The sequence below is a fragment of the Gordionus sp. m RMFG-2023 genome, chromosome 1 (genome assembly GCF_954871325.1).
Source record: "Gordionus sp. m RMFG-2023 chromosome 1, tfGorSpeb1-WG-v2, whole genome shotgun sequence".
Classification (NCBI taxonomy): Eukaryota; Metazoa; Nematomorpha; class Gordioida; order Chordodea; family Parachordodidae; genus Gordionus; species Gordionus sp. m RMFG-2023.
In genome coordinates, this window is record NC_088775.1 from 25,355,476 (window position 1) to 25,371,376 (window position 15,901).

The window sequence follows — 15,901 nt, forward strand, 5'->3', positions numbered from 1 at the left end:
ATTAAATTTAAAAATAAAACGAATATTGTATACTCGCTCTCAAAAATTCGTTAAAGTAAAAAAATATTTAACATTGTTAATATTTATTTCATTTTAAATGACCACATCAATTAAAAATTTTAGACATTATCCAACGCAAAATATTTTTTTTGTAGTCAATCAAAAATTATCGCTAAGCATTTGTAGATTCAATTTATTTTATAAATTCGTGTATTTTATCTGCGACAGGGTATTTGTAAAAAAATCTATTTGACTAATATTTTTATATTCCTTCTTTCTCAAATGTATATTTTTTATGTTATCATTTATATATTATCGATTTCTTCATTTGAGCAAATATTGCCAGTTAACCAAAAATAATAATCCATTGTTTTTTGTTTGTAATTTTGCATATTCATTTATTTTAAATTTAATTGTTTGTTATAAAATTATAATTATGAATTGCTTGACATTGATTTTTTGTATATGTTATAAACTTATAAAAAAAATATAAATAGTATATTTTGCAAAATTTTGAGATTTTATATAATAAATTCTAATCTCTTGATAGTTTGGTTTCTTTATAAGGGTTCTAGAAACATATAAAGAAATCATGTATGATATCGAATAAGAAGTATGATTTCCATATTTTTATTTTAAAAAATTATATTACCTGATATATTTTATTTATTCATCAATTCCACTTGTGCATTAGGATGATTGTGTTTATCATATGCTGTAAAGTCGTATATATAAGAAATATCGTTCAGCTAACCATATAATAAATCATTAATTACTAAATATTGCACTACTAGGAAATATCGCACTGCCAAGTACATAATAAACCCTTTATTACTAAATATTGCACATCTTAAAATTTCGCACCGTTTAATACAAAAGTCACATGTGGAGGATATATCGAATGGCTAGTCACATACAAATTGTAAATATCGCACGGCTGAAAATACAGTGAATGATAAAATTTGTTTTATTGATATCGATTTGGGTATTGATATTGGCTGAATGGTATCTGGGCATTTTTGATTTCAAAAATAAAAAAAATTGATAGGCTGATCGTTTATTAAATTCAGGCTATTCTTCATAAACCCGGATTTTTAGAAAATTTTTTATAGTTCAAGGACTTTATTGTCAAAACAAAATTAAAAAAATTTATTTTTATTAATAAATATTTTATTAAAACCGATTATATAATATTTCATAAAATTAAATATAAGGAAACTTAAAAAAACATTTAAATAATATAATTATAAAGATGAGATGGTTTACTTACATTGCTATATGTAAGAATTTCAATTCAATGGCTCTGACCAATAAAAGAATTCACTAACATATTTTGCTTAATTATTTTAACTTATCAGATAAATTTTAGGAATTTCTTACCAAAAACAACATAAGGGACAAATGAGATAAATATTATCAATGTCAGTATTTTTATATATTTATTTTCAAAGTTTGTCTATAATCGTAAAGGCATTCTGAATCTTGCTGAAAAATCAATATTGTAGAACCAAAAAAAACAATGTATTAGGCTGATATCATCGGGCTCAGTATTTACTATTTAAATATTTATTATTAAACCTAAATTATTTTTTATGATTGAAATAAATGTAAGGGCAGTTATAGAAAATGATTTATAAGAAATTTAAGTTTCAGCACTTTTATAAAATCAATCATTTTTGCCGATGCAAAATTATTTCGTTTCCCCAACTTTCATATAAAAACCTTTCATATAAAAAAATTGCGACTGAGAAATAATTGCAACATTTTTATGATTGGTTGTGATAATTGCGACTTTATGCCCATTGGATATAAAAAATTGACATTTATTTAAATTTTAAGTTTCAAACGGGATATTACAAAATCTCAATTCAAGTTTAATATTTTCAATAATATTTTATATTGCCTTAATATAAACATAATTTACAATAATATATTTTGTATTGTCTTAATATCAACATATGTATTATTTTAAGATCAATATATTTCAAATATGGAAGAACTTCCAATTATGACAGTTTCTGCAAATCTAATAAATTTAAGAGAAACAAGGGGTATATAATAATAATTAAAATTTTATATTTACTTAATATCATATTTAAAGGTTTAATTTCTTATAAGCATTCTAGTCATTGTAAAATTATACTGTCATAAAATGAAAAAATATAAAGAGAAAAAAAGAGGACACAATATTTATTTTAGGTGTTGTTCATGAAATGGCAAAGGTGTTTTTTGCAAAGGTATTTTTAAAATTACCAAAGTGCATGCATCTAACTGTGGTGAGGATAAAATAAACCACAAGATTCCTCAAAATAATCAAGGTATCCATATTATTAATTAATTTTGTACATTTTTTTATTACTAAAACCTAAAATACAAATAATTGTCCTGCAGCAATGCCTGGAGTGAGTAGTCTAGATCACACCTCTATTGGAAGATTTGATGGTGCATCAACTTCAAATTATTTCAGTTCAAACTAATCCTGGTATTTATATAATTAATATTTATGTTTATATTTAAGCTCCTTTTTTCAAATCAAATTAATACTGGTATTTTTAAATATTTCAAATTCCTATTAAAACATTTTAGATCAAACCTCTATTGGAAGATTTGATGGTACATCAACTTCAAATTAAATAATGGCCTAAAAAAATCAATAAAAACAGCCCAGGATATTTATACATTTATAAATAAATTACAAATAGTTCAAAGTAATATGGAACTAAAATATCAGCAATATAGTGTTGGATTATCAATATCCAAATCGAACTCAAAATATGAAAGGCGAGAAAGGAGAATAAATTTAATTTATTACAATATAACAATAATCTAATGGATGTATATTTATATTTAAAAAAAATATCAGATAATATAAAACAATATATACCTATTATAAATTCGTTATTATATTCTATTATTATACTTCAAACTTGTTTTATTATAAAAATATGTTTTTTTATGTGTTTTAACATTTATCGTTTAAAGGTAACTATTTTATTTTCCTCGAATCTCAATGAGAGCATTTTTGCCTCCGTTATATATTTTTTACATTTGTATTCTAAATTGTTTACATCATTTTTTTTTGCATGTTATTTTAATATAGTTTTTTATATTTTGATAAAGTAGATATATTACAGCGATTTTATTAAATAATGTTTTTTATTTGAGATAAATAAAGCGTATCCTTCTCGCATTTCAATAAATCTGTATATATTTTTTAATAGCCCCCTGAAAAAAAATGTTTTAATAGCTCCTTAATATCCCCTTGAACTAAAAATAAATTTTTTTGATTGCCCCTGAACGATTTCTTTAGTAATTCTATTATGTAATATATAGATTTAATTTTATTATTTAAAAATTAATAAGACTATAAATTTTTATTAAATGAGTGCTAATTTAATTATTAGATTTAATTAATACACATAAATTATATTTTCACTATGTCAGCTTGCAATGAAATTCTGTGAAAATGGAATATCAATATCACTCATAATCATTTTTAAATTTAATTACATCCCTCTTCCTAAAAATATTTCCAACGTTCAAACAAGTATAAGAAATTTATTTATTAAAACTAAGAAGACATATAGTTAAATCCTCTATTATATAGATTTGGTTACAAAACATTAGGTAAAATGCCACTTTTACAGACACATTTGTCAGTTATGGAATGTATATATTACAGATAATATTTTAAAAAACATTACTAAAATGCGATTTATAATGAATTGTAGTTTAAGTTATATCGATTTAATAAAATTCATATTTGTTTTTAAATATTATACAAATAACCAACGAAAAAGCATGAGGTTTATTATTTATATTTTCCCCCAGAATTTTTATTTTTAAAGTAATAATAAATTTATACCAAAAATGATTTTTTAAAAATATTTATTTTAAAATTAAACAATATTAAATCTTCCTTCATATGTATATTTTTTTAAAATAGAAATAATAATTAACGTGTAATAAAAATAATACTATTTTTTTAAAGTAGTAATGTGCTAAAAATAATAGGTATTTTTTCAATGTAATGATAAAAAATTTTTTTTAATTGACGCTTCGTCACCAGGGTTGCCATGTCTCCCCCCATCAGCAGGGGACTCCCTCAATTTTTTAGTTTACACGCAGACATCTTTCTCCCGCAAAACTACCGCAATTGGAAATCTCCCGCAAAAATCTACCGCAATTTTTTTTAAAAGTATTTTAACGTTTATAATATATATGAGAGACATTAATTTTTTTTATATTTTTAAAATAAATTTTAAATATTTATTCGAAAAACATGTCTAATTTGTAAATTTCTTTCTATCCTGTTTTATTTTTATCCAATAATAAATCAACATCATTTCATTCATATAAATCAGTACAGGGGAGTATATCAACATCGATTGCAATACAAAATAATTCTCAAAAATAATAAATAATAAGATGCAACTACATTTGCGGAAATCGTAAATTAAAAATATATATAAATATAATATAATATTTATAAAAGTATCTGTATCTAGATATTATTTAAAGGAACTGTATCTGTTTTTAGATTTTAACGCTTTTTTATATTATAAATAAAAATAGTTGAATGCCAAATTTATTTTATTTCATATGAGTATATAAATTAAATATATATATATTAAAAAATATTAAAACTACTATAATAAAAAATTATATATATATATATCAGAGACCTGCAGAGGTACCATTTGCACGGCCCGGGCCGGTTTTAATTTTTTTAGGCCCGGCCCGGATATTTAAAAAAAAATTTTTTACGGCCCGGCCATAAAAATTTAAGGCCCGGCCCGGATTTAAAAATTTAAGGCCCGGCCCGGATATTTTTTTAAATTATATTCGACCTGGTATATACAAAAATTCACCTATGAGGTATTTTACCATATTTTTCAGCGAGTATTATCGCTTATTATTTAAAAAATACATGTAAAAAGCTAATATTTTGAGAATATTATATTGAATTTATAAAAATTATAAAACTGTTATTTATAAAAATGGATATTTTGAGTATATTTTATATTTTATATTTTATATTGCATTTATAAAAATAAAACTAATATTCATAAAAATGGTAATAATATTTGTCATATACTATATTTTATATTACATTTAAAAAAAATAAAACTAATATTTAATTTATAAAAATGGAAAATATTTTGAGAATATAATATATTGTATTTAATTTACTATTTAATTTATAAAATAAAAATAAATCGCTATACAAAAAAATGCATGTATAATAAATAGTGTTTTGAAAATATAATCTAATTGCACAATATATAATTTATTTTATAATATAAATTTTTAACAAAAGAAGATAATTGTATTATATAATATTGTAAAAAAAAATAATGAAAAATGTTGGATTAAAAACTTTCATGACTCAAGGTAAATATAATAAAGCAATAAATATTTGACAGTTTGCAAAGTAAAAAACCAGCATGATTGACGAAACCCTATACTCAAGAAAGATATTAAAAATTCACAAATAATCATGAAGAAAGAGAAACATATCTACCTTTTCAGGTTGAAGATTACTTCTTCTTTCTTCAAGAATTCTTCCAGTAGTGGAAAAATTCCTCTCACAGCTTGCACTTAAAGCAAGAATTGCCAATTTTGCTAAAATTGGAAATTCGCTTTGATGAGCCGCCCAACACTCTAACAAATTATCCACCTTAAATGTTTTATCTATTATTTATGTAATTATAATATTCATCATCGGGTATTGACATATTACTAGAATTACCATCGCCCCATTTGTCATAAAACGATTCAGTTTGTTTAACAACAGTCGTAATTTGACTGGTCGATGGTATTTCATTTACTTCCTGAGCCTCTTGTAATTTAATATAATCTTTTATATAGTTTTCCGTCATTTTGCGATCTGTCCCTGACTACATACGTAATTGCTTGAATTTGGGACAGAGAAAAAGAGAAATAAAATGGGTAACAGATTAAATCATGGGGAAATTTTCATATATTATTTTTTTTTATTTATTTTTTTTATATATTTTTTTATTTATTTTTTTTTTTAAATTTTAAAAAAATCTTAAGTATATTTAAGAATTTAGAAAAAAAGAGTATATTTAAGAATTTAGAAAAAAAGAGTATATTTAAGAATTTAGAAAAAAAGAGTATATTTAAGAATTTAGAAAAAAAAGAGTATATTTATTTAAGAATTTAGAAAAAAAGAGTATATTTAAGAATTTAGAAAAAAAGAGTATATTTATTTAAGAATTTAGAAAAAAAGAGTATATTTAAGAATTTAGAAAAAAAGAGTCTATTTAAGAATTTAGAAAAAAGAGTATATTTAAGAATTTAGAAAAAAAGAGTATATTTAAGAATTGAGAAAAAAAGAGTAAATTTAAGAATTTAGAAAAAAAGAGTATATTTAAGAATTTAGAAAAAGAGAGTATATTTATTTAAGAATTTAGAAAAAAAGTGTATATTTAAGAAGTTAGAAAAAAAGAGTATATTTAAGAATTTAGAAAAACAGAGTATATTTAAGAATTTAATAAAAATAGGTATACTAAATAATTAATCAATTTATTTGAATAAACATAACATATATACAATGTTAAATTTAAAAAACTTTGATATTGTATCAAAAAATTTCCTTCAAAATCCACACGATATTTATTTATCAAAAAAAAAATCTAAAAATACGCCAATTGAAAGAAAAAGGTAACATTCAAAAATTTCTACCAAAATCCAGACAATCTAAAAAAAATAAATAAAAAATTTTAAAAAAAATAAATAAAAAAAAATATTAAAAAAAAATAAATAAAAAAAAATAATATATGAAAATTTCCCCATGATTTAATCTGTAACCATAAAATGATACTTGTGTAAAACAATATTTTTAATTAAAAAATGCTTTAGAATAAGTAAAATCAATTTTATTTCTCCTTTTCGCTTTGAAAGGTATTACAAACTTTAAGAAGTGATATTCCTTTATTTGATTGTTTTGGTAAAATATATTCTAAAAATTTAGATATGAATTATAAAAAAATATTTTAATAATACTGTTGTGTTTTGTACTTTTACAATTACGCATATATATAATTTTAGATACGAGATGTCAGTTAACTTCTACATTATATGTAGTCATACATATATATATATTTATATATAGGAGATGTCAGTTATTTTCAACGTTATTTGTATTCATACATATATTTATAATATTATATATGAAATGTTTATACATATATTGCTCGTGGAGCAATTATTAATTATCATTGTCTTGGATTTTCTTTTGTTTTGTATTCGGTAAAATCATCTGGTAATATTCAGAAAATAAAGTAGTGCAAATCAAATATTCTTTTCCGGAAGGTTTGAAAGTAAGTAAGATAAGGAAGTGGAGAGGTAAGGGAATGTTTTTTTATAGTTATTGACCGTGAACCAGGATCCGAGGGTATGGGTTAATGCGTGGTAAACAGGTAAATAAATAATATTTTGATATCTTAATATTTTATGTTTAATCGTATATACGCAATGTACTATGGATTTTATGGAAGAAAAATGGTATGTTAATTGTGGAAGTATATGAGTATACGGGGCAAAGTGTTTGAGGTTTATGTATTTTCATTTTTGAATGAGTATTTAAATAATTTTAATTCATACATTATAGGGGAGCTATAGTTGTTCATTTTAATATTTGTATTAAAATTTTTAATTTATATCTTTATATTGGGGAACTGTAGATGTAAATTTTTATGAATTTAGAAGTAGGGTAGATTAAGTGTTAAGTAAATAATAATAAGATTGAAAGTATGTAAGGGTACTAGGTGGCAGGATTGCATTTAATTAAAATAAGTTACACCAACATAAGACCTGGGGGGGCAACAGATATTGTTATCTCGTGTCAGCTAACTCTTTATTGTGTCAGTTTTTGTGTCAGCTACCATTAGATATAGTCAAATACCTATTACCTGACAATATTTTGGGAATAGGTTTTATTGGTGATTATTTTAAGCCTTAAGACTCTTTGAATGGAGGTAAAGGTCTTCTGTCAGAGGAAAATTCAGGACCTAATGATATGCAGGACAGAAAAGATTACTTAATATTTGAATTTTGGGGATTTTAATTAGCAGGAATAAATTTGGGTCTTGCAATGTAAATAAAGAAAAATAAGATACATATATATATATATACATAAATAATTACTTTTATATGGGTGATTTTTGTTTAAAAAAGAAGCAAATGTTGTTACATAAATTGGTAGAGTCGGAGTTTTTGTAACAATATGTTTTGGATGATTATTGGAAATTTAATGTGAGGAAATAATTTGTAAATGGTGTACAAATTATGTGAAAAAGAAAATAGGTTTCAGTTGGATACTGGACATAGGCTTCAGTTGGATACTGGACAAGTTTTTTTTTTTTTAATTTTATTTTGTAAAATATACTTTCATAGTTTTATAACACATCACATTTTATTATATATATTCAATATATCAATAAGAGATTTTTGTTTGGTCTCACATTTTTTTAAATATATTTTGTTCACATTGTAAATATTAAATGTATATGAAAGAAGTTGATTAGATTATTGAGTTGAATGAAGTTTATGGAATAATGTGGATGGACAATGGGTAAATGTGAGAAGGGATCCATTTACAGGTTGCATTGTTTTTGAACATTATTGGTGATGATATTAGCATGATTAATAGATTTTTTTTTTATATTTTATTTTCACAATAAATATGTAACAATTTTTGATACTTATTTTATTTGTTTCAAAATTTAAATTTTAGATTGTAATAAATATTTTCATTATGTTTATGTCAGACAATCATATATTTTAATATTTCAACCAATGTTAATAATTGAGTGAAATATTTTGCACTTTATTTTTAAAATCCAAGAGTTTATTGAGATACACCATCACATTAATAACATATATATTAATCTTCAATGAAATGATATGTTGATATTGTTGTTTTCCTTGCATTATCCAAAAATATTTTTGTAAGTTGGGTAAGAATTATTCTGAGCCCATTTTGATATGTAGCTTTTTAATTCTTGTATTACCATATTCCTGTGGTATCCTAATTGGGGTTAAAATTTATTAAGTAACAATAACATATTTGTATATCTGTTATTGTTTGTACAATGAAATTTATTGTATCATACATTTTTTTTTTTAAATTTCAGTGGTACGTTCAAATAAAATATTACCATTCATATATTTTTTTGAAAAGATTCAATGTTTTGATTGTTATTTTGAGAAAGTAATATACATAATATATGTCTCATTTGACCCCTGATGTGTTGGAGGATACAGATAGTGGAAGTGTGGCAGCAATAATGATCAAGAGCTATGACTCAGACGAAAATTATTATCAAGAGCTATGACTCGAACGTAATGATGGAACGATGTGAGCATGATCAAATAAACGATGAGAGATGAAGCAAAGGGGCAAAATTACATGAAAATGAATCGAACGTATACAATAAATTTTAAAAAAATAATAATAATACTTTTGGGATAATGTAACACCGGGTTTTTTGAAGGGCGGGCATGTTGTGTTTTGTACTTTTACAATTACGCATATATATAATTTTAGATACGAGATGTCAGTTAACTTCTACATTATATGTAGTCATACATATACATATATATATATATTTATATATAGGAGATGTCAGTTATTTTCAACGTTATTTGTATTCATACATATATTTATAATATTATATATGAAATGTTTATACATATATTGCTCGTGGAGCAATTATTAATTATCATTGTCTTGGATTTTCTTTTGTTTTGTATTCGGTAAAATCATCTGGTAATATTCAGAAAATAAAGTAGTGCAAATCAAATATTCTTTTCCGGAAGGTTTGAAAGTAAGTAAGATAAGGAGGTGGAGAGGTAAGGGAATGTTTTTTTATAGACTAAAAAAATTAACCTAAACAAACACACAAACTAAAACAAAAACCAAACAACTAACAAAAATAACTGAAAAAGAAAACTACTGTCACGGAAAAGAAAAACTATACGAAACCCCAAAAATCAGAAAGCAGAAACTTAATCAATGCTCTTATATATAATTAATTAAACACACTAAATTTTCACGAATTATTTTCTTTATTAATACTTTTCACACAACAAATAATAAATCTTTTAGCAAAAATATCTCAAATTAATTCACAAAAAAAAATATATGTAATTTTTTATAAAAAAAATTAATGAATCCAAAAAAAATAATATCAACATATATTATTACATCTAAATTCTTTATCCAATCCACCTTATTTTAATCGGTTGATTGGCATTTCGCGTAAAAAAAAATATAAAATGTAAACGTATTTAAAAGTACGACATGCCACCCCTTTATGGGATCAGGGCATGTCGGTAAACCCAAAAAATTTTTTTACATGTATCTATTTATATTTGCGAGAAAAAAAAATTAACGTTCATGCTTACATTAATGTTACACGAATATTCCCATACATAGTCACCTTAGGCCGACATGGGACTGCTCCAAAAATCCTCTGCGCTAGTCGTCGGTAGAACTCTGTGGCTATAGTGGCCATAGCTCTCTGCAACACATCTCCTTCTCTATGTCCGCGAGATTCCCCCAATTGTTGCACTCCATCATTATAATTTTGTCTTTTCGGAGGACGTCTATCAGTAGGTATGGCCGGTCCTATAAGAACGGAAGTTGTCGGCTGCCCCAAATTCATCTCGTTATATATCCTCTTTTGTCCCTCATGTGGCTCTACCCGCGGATTCCCCGATAACACCCCCATAGGTACACGATCCCTCAGTAGTTGCGTGCATTGATGTCTAAGATGACCCTCGCCCTGACAATTATAACATCTTTTCCGTCTAATCCCATATGTCGGTGGCTGATTTTCATTTGTTTACATATACGTCCTACGTATGTCATTAGATGGTCATTGGGGATCGTGGTTTGTGAATTGGTATACTTGAAACCACTCGAAATTTTTTCATATAATTTTCAATTGGGAAATTTTCAAAAAAATAAACAATTTATAATTTTTAAAAAAAATCTTTTACAAATAAAAATTAAATTAAATAAACACTTTTTAAAACTTTTCCTATTTCCTTTTACGGTATTCCGAACATACACAGCCATTAAATTATAAACAAGAGAAAAAGGGGGGAGAAAAAAAATAAAACAAAACTTTTTAATTTTAATTCCTCGTGCTAACCAAAAAAAAAATTTTTTTTAAAAAAACTTTTTAATTAATTATATCTTTTTTTAAAAAAAAATATATTCCCAGGACCAATACCAATGTTCAACAACCGTGATTTATCCTATAAGGCTATGAACAAAAATGCATTCACAAAATGAATTACAACTTTTCTATTCCTTTTATTTTTTTACACTTTTATTCATTTACAATACATATATTACCACAATTTCAATCTTTTTTCCTTGTTTATTACCGACAGCCGGAACATTAAACCAGTTTAACTTAACATTACATATACATACATATACTTCAATTTCTCGTAATATTACCGAGATAACCTCCTTATTCAATTTCACTTTTTTACATAAACATCTATCAATAAATTCTAATACCATCATATTCTAATACCATCATATAATAATACATAAACTCAAACAAAAAGGTTACCGACCGTTCACGTACATTTTACTCCTTTATGCTTTAACTTTGCATAAATATATATATTTACCACTTTAAGATGAGCCCCTCTCCTATTTGATCCTTTAACTTCCCATTCCCACATACAATATGTTACCCAAACCTTCATTTACACATTATATATTTGCTCGGAAACGAGTCTAATCCTTCGGGATGCACCTTCATTTTATTTATATATATAATTTCATATTTATATTATCATATGAGGTACCTCAGATTTACTCCCGCGGTCGTATATGATCATTGTGGCACATAACTGTGCCGCCCAATTGAATCAAATTCAACTTTGAACCTCTGTTTACCCCAACAATGCCCTTGGCCCATTTCTTGCCCCTCCCGTCAAACAAACGAGTCCATACTTTTTCTCCAACTTCAAACCTAATCTTTCGGTCCTCCAAAACTCCCTTCTCGTGACTCTCGGCCCTTAGAAAATCTAGGGGAACCCTAGTCATCCGGCCCAAAAACAATTCAGCCGGTGTCACTCCCTCCTTATTCCTGGAATTGAGGTAATTCAACTGGGCCAAATACGCCCCCTGCCGGCTTTCCTTATCCAATTCTTAACAATTGCTACCATCCTCTCAGCTTGACCATTTGAGCTGGGATGATAGGGCGGGGTCAAAATGTGTCGAATCCTAGACTCTTTACAAAACTGCTTGAAATTTTCGCTAACAAAGGCAGGTCCTCCATCAGATACAATAGTATCCGGCAATCCGAACCTGGCCATTAATGCCCTCAATTTCCTTACAACAATTTTCGTGGTATATCCATGTACCTCCTCGTACTCTATCCATTTCGAATACGAATCTACTACTAAAAAATACGACCTTTTGTCTAAATCGAAAAAATCAACATGTAAGCGTTCCCAAGGTTTTCTCGACCTGGGCCATATCTGACCCACCTCCTTTCGGGGCATCACCGCGCATGAATTACACGGCTCACATTTCCTTGTGATATTTTCAATATCTTTTCCCATACCCGGCCACCAAACATATTCACGGGCCCACGATTTCATCTTACCTTGACCCTGATGTCTAGCATGTAACAAATTTAAAATTTTACCCTATAATTTGAACGGAATTACGGCACGATTACCCCTCATTAAACAATCATCTACCACAGACAATTCCTCCTTCACCTTTTTAAAAACTTTACAATCCTCCTCCCAAGTCTTTTTCCCCATTACACATAACTTTATCCTAGTCATTTCTCTATCTCTCAATGTACTCAACTTAAGATCCTCCCAATTGGTAGGACCCCCTTTGAGCATATGCGAAAGCGAACAAACCAGGGCCTTTTCACTGTTTCGAACCTTATCCTTGTTCCCTTCATCATTTCCTTCATTTAATCCTAATCGGGACAAAATATCAGGCAAACAATTCTCTTTACCGCGACGATATCGGATCTCCACGTTAAAGCTGCCCACCAACAACAACCAACGTTGTAACCGGGGAGACATCATTAACTCCCGATTGTTTTTCCGAAATAAGTGAATTAACGGCTTGTGATCAGTAAAAATTACAAATTTTTTACCAATCAAATATTCACGACATTTTGTCAACCCGAAAATTACAGCCAGGGCCTCCTGTTCAATCACAGAATACCTGGTTTCCACCTCACGAAAAACACGCGAGAAAAATACGGGTCTTTCCAAGTCCTCTATTACCTGTAATAACGCACCACCAACTCCTTTATTTGAGGCATAATTCCATTAATCCGATGACCCAAATATTCAACCTCCATTACCCCCAGAACACTTTTCTCCTTACTAGCTCTCAAGCCTTTATCACGAATTCTCCTAAACACTTCCTCCAAGCGTTGATTATGCTGCTCCGGCTTCACTCCAGTGATTTACACATCATCCATATAGTAAAATACTCCTTCCAATCCTTGAAAAACTGACACCATGGTCCGTTGAAAAATGGGAGCAGATACGCTTAACCCAAATGGTAATCTACAAAACGCAAACAACCCCTTTGGAGTCGTTATCGTGAATAATTTACGGATTTCCTTTCTCAAAGGTAACTGCAAATACGCCGACGAAAAATCCACCTTGGAAAAATATTTCGCACCCTTCAACTGAGCTAAAATCTCCTCAAAGGCAATGGATATTTAACCTCCACCACCCATCGATTTACCGTGACCCTGAAATCCGCACAAAGTCTCAATTTACCATTTGCCTTTTTAACAGGCACTAACGGGGTTGCCCATTCGCTATATCCCACTGGAATAATAATGCCGTCCTTCACACATCTATCTAATTCCTCATCGATCTCCTTCCTCCATTCGAAAGGAACTCGCCGACAAGCCAAAAAGATCGGTGAAAAACCCTCCCTAAGTTGAACATCAACTTGGTAATCATTTAAACAACCTAATTTTTCATCAAAAATAATGCCAACTGCCTCACTAGAATAGGAATAGCTTGATTAACCTTATTCCAATCCTCTTTTCCCCCGGCCACAATTTGCTTCTCATTTCCCTCATCATTAAAATCCAACTTACTCGATTTCTCCATCATCTCCTCCGAAATTTCACAAATTTTATTATCGGTAATCCAAATTTCCACTCTCTTCAACATCCACTCTTACATTATCACTAGTATTAAAAATATTCCAATAATTATTGGGAGGACCAAGCTTGGTAATCCAATCCCACCCCATGACAGTCTCAACATTTTCCTTTACTACCCATAAATCAAGGAAAAATATAGTATCATTAAGATTAACCCCCAATTTGGCCTTTCCCAACACAACGACTTCCGATCCATCAAACTGCCTGACACATATAGCCTCTTTTACCAGTTTACCCCCAAGCCCATTCTTATAAAAATTCTCCTGCGACATTAGAGAAATACTAGCCACGGTGTCAAATAGCATTTCTATATTCCAATCTTCAAACTAACCCTCGGACACAAACAGGTCCATCTAATTTTTCCGTCATTAAGATTTCATATGTTTTAATCGGAGAATCAGCGTTTATTTTATCTAAAATAATAATTTCATTGGCATTCTCATTGCCCCTTAAATTCAACTCGGAATTCAAATTATTATTACTGACAATTACATTTCTTTTAACAAGATTTGTGGGACATCTTTCCCAAATAAAATTCTTAACATCCCTTCTAAGAGAATAACGGACAATATTCCTCGGATATTGTTCCCACCTAAATCGATTAACCTCCCTCTCAGGGAAACTACAAGAATGATTTCTTATCTTAATTCTATCATTCTCCTCATTTCGACTAATAATATTAAATATTTTATTATACAAATTTTTCCGAACTCTCGGAGCCCCGACTCCTATATGATTTACCTTGCATTCATATAGTCAACACGAATTTCGTGATACTTCTCTGCAGTCCACAGCTACATGTCCCGGCCTTTTACATTTAAAACATAATCGGACCCCATTTAAGCTAACCATTTTTACATTAGCATTTCCCATTTCAGGTCTCTTTAACGGAAATCCATCTTTAAACCTTTGCTCTGGGACCACGCAGGTATCCCTTTCATGTCCTCGCCATCCGCAACGATGGCAAATGATCATTTCCACAAATCTTTTATTTTCCGACAATCCTTTATTTTCCTCGTAATCATTAAATTCCTTATTCATATTTCTATCACCCACCTGGCTCTTAACCGGACTTTTGCTCTCCTTTATCAACGCATTGATGGCTTCTTTCATTCCTTTCATTTCCAGGAGGATCCTATCTGACCTCTCCCCAACATTTCCAGCCTTGATTTCCTTTAAAACATCTTTTAGATTACTTTCCAAGTCTGCTATTTTCTTCCCATAAATATCCGATATTAAATTAAAATACCTTTCTTCCATTTTCTTTTTATAAACATCTGACACCGCAGTGTCCTTCTTCCAAATGCAATACATGCCTGACAGTACCGCAGTACCCCTTTTTACCAACAAATTCAATATAATAATCAATAAATACATAATTAATAATATTCCCACAGTAATCAACTGTTTACCTAAATCCAATTCATTAAAGTTCTTATACATAACTTTATAACCCAAATCCTTATAAAAGAGAACCTTATCCCCAAAACTATGCTCCCCACTAGGCCTAAAAAAATAAACCATTTGCTCATAAATTTTTTAATTAATACTAATAATCAATTACAAAAATTTAAATATTTGTAGAAAATATTAATACAGCACCTTAAATAAAAACTTCTCTATCAGAATCGTATAATGGTTAGTACAAATGCGCAGTCAAAAATTCTAAAAAAATTATGTAA

General features: G+C 27.9%; 1 long non-coding RNA gene across 5 annotated transcripts; it reads left to right on the forward strand.

Moving 5' to 3' along the window:
- The first annotated feature begins 7,157 nt into the window (after positions 1-7,157).
- LOC135922885 (uncharacterized) lies at positions 7,158-10,795 on the forward strand. Of its 5 annotated transcripts, none has more exons than XR_010571086.1 (3): positions 7,158-7,581; positions 8,206-9,456; positions 10,469-10,795. It is a non-coding gene; the product is annotated as an uncharacterized LOC135922885 (long non-coding RNA). The 5 variants fall into 5 exon arrangements; XR_010571093.1 differs by lacking the exon at positions 10,469-10,795 and adding an exon at positions 9,650-9,898; XR_010571084.1 differs by lacking the exon at positions 10,469-10,795 and adding an exon at positions 9,578-9,653.
- Positions 10,796-15,901: the final 5,106 nt, after the last annotated feature.